This window comes from Octopus sinensis, linkage group LG13 (genome assembly GCF_006345805.1).
Source record: "Octopus sinensis linkage group LG13, ASM634580v1, whole genome shotgun sequence".
Lineage (NCBI taxonomy): Eukaryota > Metazoa > Mollusca > Cephalopoda > Octopoda > Octopodidae > Octopus > Octopus sinensis.
Genome location: NC_043009.1, coordinates 1,660,653 through 1,675,061, shown reverse-complemented (window position 1 = coordinate 1,675,061; position 14,409 = coordinate 1,660,653). Strand labels below are relative to the sequence as shown.

At 38.5% G+C, this 14,409-nt stretch overlaps 1 protein-coding gene across 36 annotated transcripts in view; it reads left to right on the top strand.

Moving 5' to 3' along the window:
* The first annotated feature begins 10,458 nt into the window (after positions 1-10,458).
* Positions 10,459-14,409, top strand: part of LOC115218249 (neuroblast differentiation-associated protein AHNAK) — a 500,913-nt gene continuing 496,962 nt past the window's right edge. For 21 of the 36 annotated variants that reach the window (XM_036508132.1, XM_036508129.1, XM_036508124.1 and 18 more), the window contains exon 1: positions 10,459-10,606. The gene's annotated coding sequence lies outside the window, so the exon portion shown is untranslated. The remainder of the gene's footprint in view (positions 10,607-14,409) is intronic. The other 15 variants (XM_036508137.1, XM_036508136.1, XM_029787995.2 and 12 more) reach the window with 1 other exon arrangement.

Genomic DNA, 14,409 nt, shown 5'->3' with positions numbered 1-14,409 from the left:
CAAAAAGGCCTCATGATATCAAAGGAGAATGAGCACCAGCCAGCCCAAAGGTTGGGGTGGGCTGCACCTGCGTACTTAGGTTGCTATGGCATTGAGGTAGATCCGGCCACTCCCATTAACGGGGGCAAAACCTGAATTTAAAACGCTGGATGATGAATTTGGTTGTCCTGGAAAGTATGGTCATTACTGTTGTTTAGTCTTAGGAAACATTGTACAAAAGCAACATCTGTGGACCGGTTTCTGGGTCCACAGATGTTGCTTCACACTGATGAGGATAATTGCACAAGGCCAGCAATGTTAGGTAGTGAGGTGTGGAGTAGTCAATTGCATTTTCATGAGGGTTTGCTTGTTGCTAACTGCTCTGTATGTTTTTGAACTAACCGCATGCTGTCACACAGATTGCTTTCTATAATTTCAAAGTCAGCGGCACAAAATCTCCATGGCAACAAAGGTCCACTGGTCAGTGACCGGTAATAAAGTCACAGGAAAAAAAGTCACAGTATTAAAGTCCTTATCTAATATCGTAATTATTTAATATTTGTTTTCTGTGCTGGCATGGGCTGGATAGCTTGACAAGGTCAGAGGCTGAACCAGATCCCATAGTCTGATTTTGGCTTGGTTTCTATGGCTGGATGCCTTCTTAATGCCAACCACTTTGCAGTGTGTACCAGGTGCTTTTTGCATGACACCAGCACCAGTTGATTTGTTTGACTAAAACCCCAACAAGCGGTACTCCAGCATGGCCACAATTGAATGACTGAAACAAATAAAAGAATATACGATGGGGTTCTTTCAGTTTCCGTCTACCAAATCCATGCACAAGGCCTTGGTCAACACGAAGCTATAGCAGAGGACACTTGCCCAAGGTACCATGCAGTGGGACTGAACCAGGAACCATGCGGTTCAGAAGCAAGCTTCTTACCGCACAGCCATGCCTGTGCAATTTATTGCAGATGGAACCCCAAACATGTTGTGGACCCTGGTTGAGAACCACTGCCCAAGACAAAATACACAAAGGCAATCTTTAACAGTCCCTAAATGATTGGACAGGGTCAAGTATGACAGGCAGGGACCCTCTAAGAGCCTTACACAAGGGCAATTACCGGAGTGTGCAAGGTCCGTAAAATTACTATGGTCCCAAGCCTGTCATAGCTTTGTGAGTGAATTTGGTAGATGGAAACTGTGTGGAAGCCCAGTGTGTGTGTGTGTGTGTGTGTGCGTGCATATGTATGTGTGCATATGTGTGTCTGTGTTTGTCCCTCACCACAGCTCAACAACTGGTGTTGGTTTGTTTACATCCCTATAACTTAATGATTCAGCTAAAAAGAGAGACCTATAGAATAAGTACAAGGCTTAAAAAAATAATTACCAGGATCAATTTATTCAACTAAAAATCCTTCAAAGCAGTGCTCCAGCATGGCCACACTTTAATAACCAGAAACAAGTAAAAAGATAAAAGGTAAAAGGTGTCCCACCCTTTTCTTTTATGTGGTGTGATTTTAGTTAGTATTTCTAGCAGATTAAGTTACCATGTGAAGGCTTTTTATGTTGGCTCTTTGTTATTACTGTTGTTGCTATTTGTGGTGGTGGTGGTGGTTGCTGATGCTGTTGTTGTTGCTGTTGTTGTTAAGATTTATTTTGCATGACCCAAGGTCATGAACTTCTGGCTACATTTACAGAAGTGTGCTGAAAATAAACACAGGGGAGTGAAGTGGTGTGGGGGGTTCTGAATAACTACTGGTTATGGCAGTACTGGTGGTGGTGGTGGTGGTGGTGTGGGAGAGAGGTGGGGATGGTATGATTATAGTGGTAGTGGTGGAGGGTCGTTGAAGGGGAGGATGCTTTGGTTATGGTGGTGGAGAATACCAGGTTGTGATGGTCTAGGGAGGAGTGATAGATATGGTCCATGATGGTGGCGGCGGCGGCGGTGGTGGTGGTGGTGGTGGATGGTGATGTCTGCAGGCAGTGGTGGTAGATTATGACAGTGGTAGCAGTGGTTGATGATGATGATGGTGGTGGCAGCCATGCTGGTGGATGGTGGTGGTTGGGCAGATGATGGGAGTTGATATGGTGTGAGGATAACAATGGAGGTGATAGTACCAATGGGAAAGTGGGAGGGGGAATGTTTACGATGATGATGATGATGATGATGATGGTGGCGGCGGCGGTAATGATAAAGATGATAGTTCATAATCACAGTAGAGGTTGTAGTGTTGTTGGTGTGTTGGATAGTTGATGGTGGTAGTATTGCAGATAGTAGAGCAATGGTGGTGGTGGTATAATAATATGAAGGAATATTATTCCAAACTTACAGGGAAAAATTCAATTTAGAAATACTAAATCAAATATATGCGTTTTATTTATTATTTTACACATTACTTAATCATTGTTATATGTTTTACCTTATATTTAATCTTTCTATAAGATGTAATTTTTCTAAATGGTATAATTTAATTTTTCATTATTGAATTGATAAAAGGTGGGTTTTTTTAAAATTTATATATATATATATATATATATATATATATATATATATATATATATATATATATATATATATATATTTGTGTGCCTTTGTGTCTATGTTTGTCCCCCACCATCGCTTGACAACCAATGTCAGTGTGTTTACATCCCTGTAATTTAGCAGTTTGTCAAAGGGGCCTAGCAGAATAGGTATCAGGCTTACAAAGAATAAGTCCTGGGGTCGATTTCTTCAACTAAAAGGCGGTGCTCCAGCATGGCCGCAGTCAAATGACTAAAACAAATAAAAGAAAAATATATATAATAGCAGAAGCAGGAGCTGACCTGAGTTCTGTGACACCACAAAAGCAATGGACAGAGGTCAGCAGCATCACACAATGACCAGCCAACATCTTGACCACTGCTGCTGTCATACTTAGTCCAAGAGCAACAAGAGCAACACTATCTTGGTGTTTGTTCTTTTGTGGTAAAGCAGTTTAATAAAAAATCTGAGATTTCAGTGTTCTTTCCAATACCAGTTGTGATTTGAGGGAGATGTGGTTGTTCTTTTTTCTTTCAGCACAAGCAATAAATAACATTGACACTCCCCCCCCCTCAATGTTTTTTTTGTTGTTGTCAGTTCTAATCAAGCAGATATGATTATAACCAAAGACATTCCAGGGTGTGATCTGACGGAATTTAACTGCTATTTGTAGCAGGTCAAGAAACCACTTAGAGATTCTTTCCTTGGCTCTGACACCTGATAGGTTTTTGTTATTGGAGGGTGGTGTTGGTGATGGCGGCAGTGGGCATGGCGATTGGGGTCCTAAATTGCAGTGGTGTTGGTGTAATGTTTTATTATGTAGCCGATGGTGGTAATCCGGATGATAAGGATTGTACTACTAACGGTAGCAATGGTACTTGAGGTTCTCATAATAGTTCTGTAAATGGTGGTGTGGGTGGGAGGCTCAAGTAAGAACACGATGTATGTCAAGAGAAGATCAAACTATTAAACCTGTTCTTTGGTTCTAATTATGAACACTTGTTTCTAAATCTATTGATTGAGTTGTCTATTTTATATCTATCTCTCTGTCTATATCGATTTGTCTCTCTATATCTAACACTCCATCTCTCTCTCTCTCTCTCTCTCTATATATATATATATATATATATATATATATATATATATACATCTCTCTTTCTCTGTCTCTTTCTCTTTATCTCTCTATCACTCCATCTATCTTTCCACCTATATCTATCTCTATCTATCTCTCACTTCATTTATCTCTCTCTCTCTCTCCAGCTATCTCTCTCTATATATATATATATATGTGTGTGTGTGTGTGTGTGTGTGTGTCTGTCTCTCTCTCTCTATTGCTCCATCTATCTCTTTCTATCCATCACTCTATTTCACTATCTACATCTATTTCTCTCTCTCTCTCTCTCTCTCTCTCTCTCTCTCTCTCTCTCTCTCTCTCTCTCTCTCTACATAAACTTTTATCTTGGATGGAAATCGCAGTAACTTACCTGTCAACAGTGTATATACATTAAATATATAATGTAGATGGTTATTTGAATATAATAATGCTTTAATTGCTCTCACTGAATAATTAATGCTAAATAACTTACAAGACATATTTAATTGTTAAAAGAAAATAATTAAAAACGAATTTTACCCTTTTGTTACCATATTTCTATTGAAACTCATTGCTTCTTTTTCAACTATTTTTTTGATAAATAATGAAGGATTCAATAAAATAACTGTCATTATTTAGCTGGTATCTGACATATAAATAAATTGACATGGAATTTTGATGGAAGATTTTTAAGTCCGTTTAACCTTTGGCATTTAAATCAGCAATATCTGGCCCAAATCTTCCTTTTGCTTCATTTTTAAACCAACCAGATCCTGCCTCTCACACCTACATTATAATAATAATAATAATATGCCAGTATCCCCTAACTGGCTCCCGTGCCAGTGGCATGTAAACAGCACTATCCGAACATGATTGGTACCAGGCTGGCCTGACTGGCTCCTGTGCCGGCGTCACATAGAAAGCACCCACTTCAATCTCGAAGTGGTTGGCGTTAGGAAGGGCATCCAGATCAGACTGGAGCTTGGTGCAGCAGCTGGCTTTCTAGATCTCAGTCAAGCCGTCCAACCCATGCCAGCATGGAAAACGGGCGTTAAACGATGATGATGAATAAATAATAATAATAGTAATTTAGACGCTAGGCCAGTCATTTTGAAGGAATGGTTTACCTGATTAAATTTATCTTAGTATTTTGCTATGTGCAAAAAAGAAAAGGTGCAGTGGAATCTTCTGCAGGTTGACTGTGAAGAACTTGATCTGTAACAGGTGCACAGGAGCGGTTAGTAGTAAGATCACACAAGACATGCAATTAGTCAACTGTTCAGAAGACCAACTGGAATTAGCAGGTAGGTTTTGTTACCAGGATGACTTAATCAGTAATGAAGGTGGGTGGTGCGAAAACAGAGCTTACCTGAGTGAGAAAGTTCAGAGAACTTTAACCTTTGTGTCATAAGAGTGTTTTCTTTTTTTTCTGTTATTGTGAAGGACAAGTTGTATGGTAATTCTTTGTGAAGCAGACTCAAGTATGGCCATGTTGTTAAAAAAAAAACAAACTTGCTTTGCAACCATGTGATTCCAGGTTCAGTCCCATTGTGTAATACCTTTGGGATTTTTAGCCCCAGACCAACCAATGCCTTGTGAAGGAATTTTGGTAGACACAGACAACGTGGGAATCTATCGTGTGTGTTTGTGTGTCTATATATCTATACATATATATTCTTTTATTCTTTCAGTCATTTGACTGTGGCCATGCTGGAGCACTGCCTTGAATTGAGCAAATCGACCCCAGGACTTATTCTTTGTAATCCTAGTACTTATTCTATCAGTCTCTTTTGCTGAACCACTAAGTTACGGGGACGCAAACACACCAGCATCAGTTGTCAAGCGATGTTGAGACATACACATAAATATATATACATACAACAGGCTTCTTTCAGTTTCCATCTACCAAATCCACTATAGCCCGAGGCTATAGTAGGAGACACTTGCCCAAGGTGCTATGCAGCGGGACTGAACCTGTAACCATGTGGCTCGTAAGCAAGCTACTTACCACACAGCCACTCCTGCGCCTATATATATATATATGTTATATATATACACACACACACACAAACACGTGTGTGGTGTTTGTGTTTGTCACCCCCCCCCCACTGCTTGACAGCTGGTGTTGGTTTGTTTAAATCCCTGCAACTTAGTGATTCAGCAAAAGAGACTAATAGAATAAGCCACCAGTCATTGAAATAAAGTGTATTGAGTTCAAGTTGTTCACCTAAACCCCTCAAGGTGGTGCTCCAGCATGGCCATAGCCCAATGACTGAAACAAGTGATAGATAAATGTAGTGATTTATTGCAAATTAGCAAGACACGAAGAGGATGTGCTGAAGTGAGAAGGAAGAGGCATGCATGACATCAGAGCTGAGAGAGGGTAAACATGAATGGTGAATGAATGAAATGGCTCAGTAGTTAGAGTGTTGGGCTCACAGTCATGTGGTAGTGAGTTCGATTCCTGGACCAGGCTATGTATTGTGTTCTTGAACAAGACACTTTATTTCACATTGCTGCAGTTCACTCAGCTGTAGAAATGAGTTGTGACATCACTGGTGCCAAGCTGTATCTGTCTTCACTTTTCCCTTGGATAACATTGGTGCCATGGAGACAGCATGGCTGGTATGCATGGGCGACTGCTGGTCTTCCATAAACAACCTTGCCCAGACTTGTTCCTTAGAGGAGAACTTTCTAGGTGCAATCCCATGGTCATTCATGACTGCTGGGGGTCTTTACCCTTTACCTTACATAAGAGAGAAGACTACTCTAATGTGGACACTTGATGCAAATGAAGAATTCGAGTTGGAAGAAGTGTTCCAAGCAGAAGGAGTCTGTAGAAGAGTCAGCTGAAGGAAGATGGGTTAAAGAACTGGGAAAGGCTGAATTTCAGCATGCTGAACCACAGGAAAAAGATGACCAAGAGCCAAAATAGATGCTGAGATTCTGTGCCAGGAATGTCCTAACCAGTTTATCCGAGCGTATTATTTATATGATATCTTGATGCAGGAGTGGCTGTGTGGTAAGTAGCTTGCTTACCAACCACATGGTTCCAGGTTCAGTCCCACTATATATATATATATATAAAGTTAATCCAAACAAGAAAACAAAAAGACAACAACGCGAGGATGTGGAACAATTAAAGTATTATTGGACGCTCAGGAAAGAAGGGAAGATGTGTGTTTCTTCCTCCTCAAGCCATGCTTGGCTCATAAGGGCTGGTTTCCCGGTTTCCTTGGCATATAGGTTCCTCACCTGGACGGGACACCGGTCCTTTGCAGGTGAGCTGCAAAATGCAGGAGGAAAGAGTGAGAGAAACTTGTGGCGAAAGTGTCAGTAGAAGTTCCCCATTACCTTCTGCCAGAGCCGCGTGGAGCTTAGGTGTTTCACTCATAAACACACACATCGCCCGGTCTGAGATTCGAACCTGTGATCCCTCGACTGCGAGTCCACTGCTCTAACCGCTAGGCCATGTGCCTCTACACACACATATATGTATGTATTTGTGTCTGTGTTTGTCCCCACCACTGATGTTGGTGAGTTTATGTACCTGTAACTTAGCAGTTTGGCAAAAGAGAACTCGTAGAATAAGTACTACATCACCCCTTTTACTCTTTTATTTGTTTCAGTCATTTGACTGTGGCCATGCTGGAGCACTGCCTTTAGTCAAACAAATCTTTAAGCCTAGTACTTATTTTATTGGTCTCTTTTGCCAAACCATTAAGTTAAAGGGAAGCAAACACACCAACGCTGGTGAACAAGCGATGGTGGAGGAACAGACACACAAATGCATATACATATACATGGCAGGTTTCTTTCAGTTTCCGTCTACTAAATCCACTCACAAGGCTTTAGTCGGCCCAAGGCTACAGTAGAAGACATTTGCCGAAGGTGCCACACAGTGGTACTGAACCCAGGACCATGTGTTGGGAAGCCAGCTTCTTACCACACAGCCACTCCCATATATATATATATATATATATATATAATATATATTATATATATATATATATATATATATCATCATCATCGTTTAACGTCCGTTCTCCATGCTAGCATGGGTTGGACGGTTCGACCAGGGATCTGGGAAGCCAGAAGGCTGCACCAGGCTCCAGTCTGATCTGGCAGTGTTTCTACAGCTGGATGCCCTTCCTAACATATATATATATATATTTATTTTATAGAAGGAGCTTCTACAGGACTAGAACTGTTTCATTCAAATGAAATCATCAGGAAGCTTGGTGTCAAGAATAGTTTTGGCATTTATACATGTCAAAACTATTCTTGACACCAAGCTTCCTGAAGATTTCATTTGAATGAAACAGTTCTAGTCCTGTAGAAGCTCCTTCTATAAAATAAATTAATTTACTCTGCTATGTATTGAGTACCTTATTTACTGTGGTTAACCCCGACCCAACCCGGGACCTACATATATATATGTGTCTTTGGCTTTAGAATCTGACGAGACATCCAGGAGGCTACAGCGTTCATGGGTGTGAAACCATTGGTCATTCTATGACCGGACATTAACTGCATTGCTTTAATATAAATATAGATATATGCCTGCAAGAGGACACGGATTCTAAGTTACATTAGCTGTAAATCATGTCTTTCTCTCCAGGAATGTGTGTGTGTGTGTAGATCCGTATATAAACTTAATGAAGGAAGTGAAAATAATTAATAGCATGGCAGACAATAATAATTCATCTGAGCAGATCCAGTGTTTGCTCTGGAGTTCCCACTGACATCTGTTTGGGTCATTGATATAGATATACACATACACACATATATATATATATATATATGTATATGTATATATATATGGTCACAGATAGTAAGACAGATGGGGAGAGAGAGAGAGATTTGAGGAATATGCAAATAGAGTAGAATATTGTGAGTGAGTGGTGTAAAGAATGCGAAAGAGGGAAGGTGGTACGGAGAGGTGCGGAGATGGTAATGATAGTAATGATGATAACGGTGGTGGTGGTGATGAAGATATTGAGAATGATGAAGATGAGGGAAGATATTGTAGAAGTGGATGCTGGAGAGATATGTGGGTTGCAATAAAAAGTGAGATATATAGAGATGAAGATAGACAGAGATAGACCCCCCTCCCCGACAGGCAGCTGTGTAGGTGACTTGGAGGGATGTGAGGTGTTAGATAAAGGAATGAAGTAAAAAAAGCAGAGAGAGAGAGAGAAGCATACATACACAGAAGTTAATAAGGAGAGAGAGAGAGAGAGACACAGAGAAAGGGAAGAGTTTTATGAAGAGAGGGAAAGAGGTGATAGTATGAGGTGAAGAGGACAGTATGAGAAATAAAACAGAAAGAGAGAGAGAGAGAGAGGAAAGGAAGATTGGGAAAGAGAGGAAATGAAAAGAAAAGAGTGAGTATGAATGTGTGGTGGTGGTGGTCATGGTGGGTAAGATGAGAAAAGAGACGGGGTGGGGTAAGGGAATGATGTGAAGAATGGAAAAGATAGATGAAGATAGAGAAGGATAAGTGAAAAAATATAGAGGATAAAGTAATAAATAAATATCACTGAATGTATTAATTACTCTCATTATATCTCTATCGTCTGCTTCTTCCATATTTCTTTCCACTTACCTATAGAATATATATTATATTATTCCCAAGTACCATCTTTGTGCCATTTTTGACTCTTATCTTTCTTTCTCCTTTCTTTTCTCCCTCTCTCTCTCTCTCTCTCTGTGTATATACATGCATATATGTGTGTGTGTGTGTGTACGTGAACGTGTGTGTAAAGGTTGAGGGAGGAGGGTAGAGAGATAGAAACGGCAAACGAGAGAGAGTGTGTATGAGTGTGCTGAAGAGAGAAAGTAAAGGGGAGAGGAGAGGAAGAAAATAAAAAGGAATAAGAAGAAATAAAGCAAGGAGTAAAGAGAAAAAGATGATGGTGGTGGTGGCGGGGGGAGAAAGACTAAGACTAAGTAACGGAAGGCAGGGGAGGAGGTAAAGAAAGAAGGAAAGAAAGGCTTATTATGAGTGCAAGCTAGTTAAGGTAGTCTTAATATAGGAAAAGTTTTTATTATAAGTTAAGTGGGTGGAGTTGAAGGAAAGGAAGGAGTCTGCTGCTCTCTGGCTTGTGAAGTGCTGGCATTCAGACATCTTCGTGGTCGCCGCCGTCACTGTGGTGGGGGTCTTCCTTGCCGTCGTCCTTGGTGCTGATTTCTTCTTCTTACAGCACACTGCTGCTGCCTCTAATTCGGCTGCTGTTGTTATAATTCTTGTCAGTGTGGGGTACTAAGAAAAGAAAAGGAAAAGAAAAGAAACACAAAAAGGCAAAACAAAACTACCCCCTCTGGACCCCCCCCCTAACTGAAGGAACTTAAAATAAAAGTAAGACAGAAACAACAAATTTTTATATAAGTTTACATATATATATATATATATATATATATATTATATTAATTATATATATATATATATATATTATATATGTAAATATATATATGTGTTTAGATATTAAAACATAACTGTCAGACCCCTAAAGGAAATCAAAACCAGCTCCCAAAAATAAGCCTCAATATCAACTAGAAAGAAAGAAAAGAACGAGCCCCTGAAATACCAATTTCTTGCAGTTTGTCGGTACCATGGCTGCGTAACAGGTAACGGTACCTTTTGAAGGAAGAATTTAAAGTTATATTTTCTCTGTCAATCTTGGAATTCTGTACCACTGTTTTGGATATATACATGATAAATATACATATTATGCACACACAACACTTGTGTATATAATTATATAATACACATAGAATTTTTATAAAATAGCATATATATATACACATATAAACATATACAGATATATTCGTTTATTTTTAAATATATACATATATATCTATCAATATATATGTATATCTATATAGATATATTTTGAATTTTTTTTATGGCATCTACTACTTTTGGTATACAGTGTCAATATCGGAAAGTTTACCAAAATCTTATGAGAAAGGAACAAGTCTACAACACAACCCAAAGACAAGAGAAGGTAATGAAGAAAAAAAACTGTTTTCATAAAATTCTTTACATTTCTGTTAGTTTTGTATATCTTTCCTCTCTTGAAATGAGAATATATATATATATATATATATATATATATATATATATGTTTACACACATATAAATGTGTGTATGTATATATATATATGATATATATATATATATGATATATATGTTTACACACATATAAATGTGTGTACGTATATATATATATATATATATATATATATATTTGTATATGTGAATCTGTGCATATATGAATGCATGTGTGTGCGTGTGTGTATATATATATATACTTTTTTTTATTAAAGCTGTAAAAATATCTCAAAACTGATACTCAGTTTCATGTTTCTGTTCCTTGGACAGTTGTGATCAGCTTTTAATAATAAAGCATATTACTCTGCCTTCGGTAGTCAAGTACTATTTTTCCCACCTTGTTTTGCATTTATGTGCTTATTCGTGTGTATATACATGTATCTGTGTATGTATATATGTGTATCTATATGTGTTTATGTATTTGTGTACAGGTATGTGTTTGCGTATATGTGTGCATTTGTGCATGTGTTTATAGGTATATATATATTTGTGTGTGTATATTTGTATATATATATATAAAGTTGTTACAGTAGATTAGCTCCAGGATGGGTTCTTCTTGCCATGACCACCCCAGCTTTTTATACTTCAGGGTCTACATTAGCCAACATGTCCCTTTATTTTTTTCTATTTTTCGACAGTGGGGTATGACTTGAGGGAGATTTTACTGCTAATTCTAGCAAGTCAAACAACCACATAGAGGCACCTAAGGTAGCTCACAACTTCCAATATGGTTTTTACTGTTGATGCTGTTGTTATGGTTACACTTATTGTTAACCCAGGGTCTTCTCTGACTGAGTCGCTTTATGACTACAAATTTGCTCCATCCATGACCATCCTGTCATTTCAGTGGTATGGCAATGATTACGTTATCTGGTGTGTCTTTTCTTGAGTTAAGATCGCAGTGTGTTGATTTTGAGAGATTTTTTTCCTATTATTTCCAACAGGTGGCGAAACGGCAGAATCATTAGCACGCTAGACATAATGCATTTCGCCTGTCTTTACATTCTGGGTTCAAATTCGGCCGAGGTCAACATTGCTTTTCATCCTTTCAGAGTTAATAAGTACCAGTTGAGTACTGGGGTAGGTCAATGTTATTGGATAATCCCCTCTCTCAAAATTTCAGGCCTTGTGCCGATTGAATGAAATTATTATTATTATTATGGTAGCAAACTGGTAGAATCGTTAGCACACTGGGTAAAATGCTAAGTGGTATTTTGTCCATCTTTATGTTCTGAGTTCAAATTTCACCAAGATCAACATTGCCTTTCATCCTTTCAAAGTTAATAAGTACCAGTTGAGTACTTGGGGAGGGGGTCAATGCTATTGGCTAATCTCCACTCTCAAAATTTCAGGCCTTGTGCCAATTGAATAAAATTATTATCATTATTATTATTATTATTATTATTATTATTATTATTATTATGGTAGCAAGCTGGCTGAACCATTAGCATGCTGGGTGAAATGCTAAGCAGTATTTCATCTGTCTTCACATTCTGAGTTCAAATTCCGCCAAAGCCGACTTTGCCTTTCATTCTTTCAGGGTCAATAAAATAAGTACCAGCTGTGTACTGGAGCCAAGGTAATCGACTATCCCCACCCCCTCAGATTTCAGGCCTTGTGCCTACAGGAGAAAGGATTATTATTATTATTATTATGGCAGTGAGAATCTTTAGCGAGCCAGAGAAAACAGTTAGCAGCATTTCATCCATTTGTATGGTGTGAGTTTAAATTCTACCAAAGTTGACATTACCTTTCATTCTTTCAGGATTGATAAAATAAGTACCAGTTGAGCATCTGGGTCAGTGTAATCAACTAGTCCTCCCCTATCACCACCTGAATAATTTCAGGCCTCGTGCCTATAGTAGAATTATGCCAAACAAGCCGAGTTACCACCAAGAAGCCGCTTCATTGTTAATTTCTTGAGGGTGCTGTTGAAGTTAATATATACCTGGTGTTTGTTACAAGGTGTTACAGGTGTTTAGAGTGGTTAATATAGGAGCAGGTGTGGCAGTGTGGTAAGAAGCTTGCTTCCCAACCATATGGTTCTGGGTTCAGTCCCCACTGTATGGCACTTTGGCTGAGTGTCTTTTACTATAGCCTTGGGCTGATCAAAGAAAGCCTTGTTAGAGGATTTCATGGACGGAAACTGAAAGAAGCTATTGTGTGTGTGTGTGTGTGTGTGTGTGTGTGTGTGTGTGTGTGTGTGTGTGTGTATGCATGCATCCAGCTGTAGAAATCTTGCCAGATCAGATTGGAGCCTGGTGCAGCCTACTGACTTGCCAGTCCCCCTGTCAAACTGTCCAACCCATGCCAGCATGGAAAACGGACGTTAAACGATGATGATTATATATGTGTGTGTGTATAAATAAAGGGTTGGTTAAAAGTCACCTGATAGTAAAATCAAAACCATTTAATTCCAAGATTAAAGCAAAAGATTATTTTATATGAGATTTCACTAATAAATAGACAAATGTTGAAAAAAGAAAATGGTGATTTTAACTCACAGCATTCAATTATTAAACCTGCATAATTAGAATGAATAAATAAAATTGAATATTAAGTATTTATGGGCTTTTGATTTACTTTTGGGTGACTCTTGGCCAAACCCTGTATTTATTGGATTGGTGCATAATTATTTGCGGCTTTTTTTCAACAAATTTTATTCAACAAAAACAATAACAAAAACATCTTTAAATGATTATTCCAGAGCATATTCACCATCTACTTCAATTACTGCTTCTTATTTGCTTGGCAGACAGTCAAACCATCATTTATAGATGTTTTTGTTAAATATTGTTATTGTTTTTGTTGTATTAAATTTGATGGAAAAAAGCCTCAATAATTATGCACCAACCCAATAAGTGAGTGTGTGTGTGTGTGTATTTGTGTTTGTCTCCCATCACTGCTTAACAACCGGTGTTGGTGTGTTTTTGTCCCTGTAATTTAGTAGTTTGACAAAAGAGAGCGATAGAATAGGTACCATGCTTTAAAAATAAAAGTACCTGGGATTGATTCGTTCAACTAAAAGTTCAAGCTGGTGCCCCAGCATGGCCGCAGTCTAATGACTGAAGCAAGATAAAAGATAGTGGTAGTTGTGGTGTAGTATTGAAATAGGTCCTAGTGGTCATGTGGAGTTATTGATGGTGGTGGTGGTTTAGTCTTGTTGTAATTAGTACTGATATAGTTTTGGTGGCAGTGTTGTGTTGATGTTGGCTGTGGTGCTGGTGATATAGTGATGAAGTTGGTATAGGTGATGGTTGTTGCTGAGGTTGGTGGTGGTGCTGCTGATGTAGCATAGAAATTACTATTATTGATACTAGTTGTTGAAATCGGAGTAATCAATGTTTATTTGTTGTTGTTGTTGTTGTTGCTAATGGTGGCAGTGTAATTTCACATTGTGAAAGTTAATTTTGCTTCTTTCAACATTACTCTTTTTCTTATTTAGATTCTTACAGAGATTTCTCTTGTTCTTGTGCCAAGTAAACATGAAAAATGTACTTATATTTATATTTTGAGTTCTACTTTTCCTGTTTGCACCAACATACCTATATATATATATATATATATATACATATATATATATATCCGCTTAGTCAAAGTCAACTCTCGGTCACTCGTTGGATCAGTGTCCTCCGGTCAGTTCTATCCTGGGCCGCTTCTTTCAGATTGGCTATGTCCATTCCGGTATCACTCTTG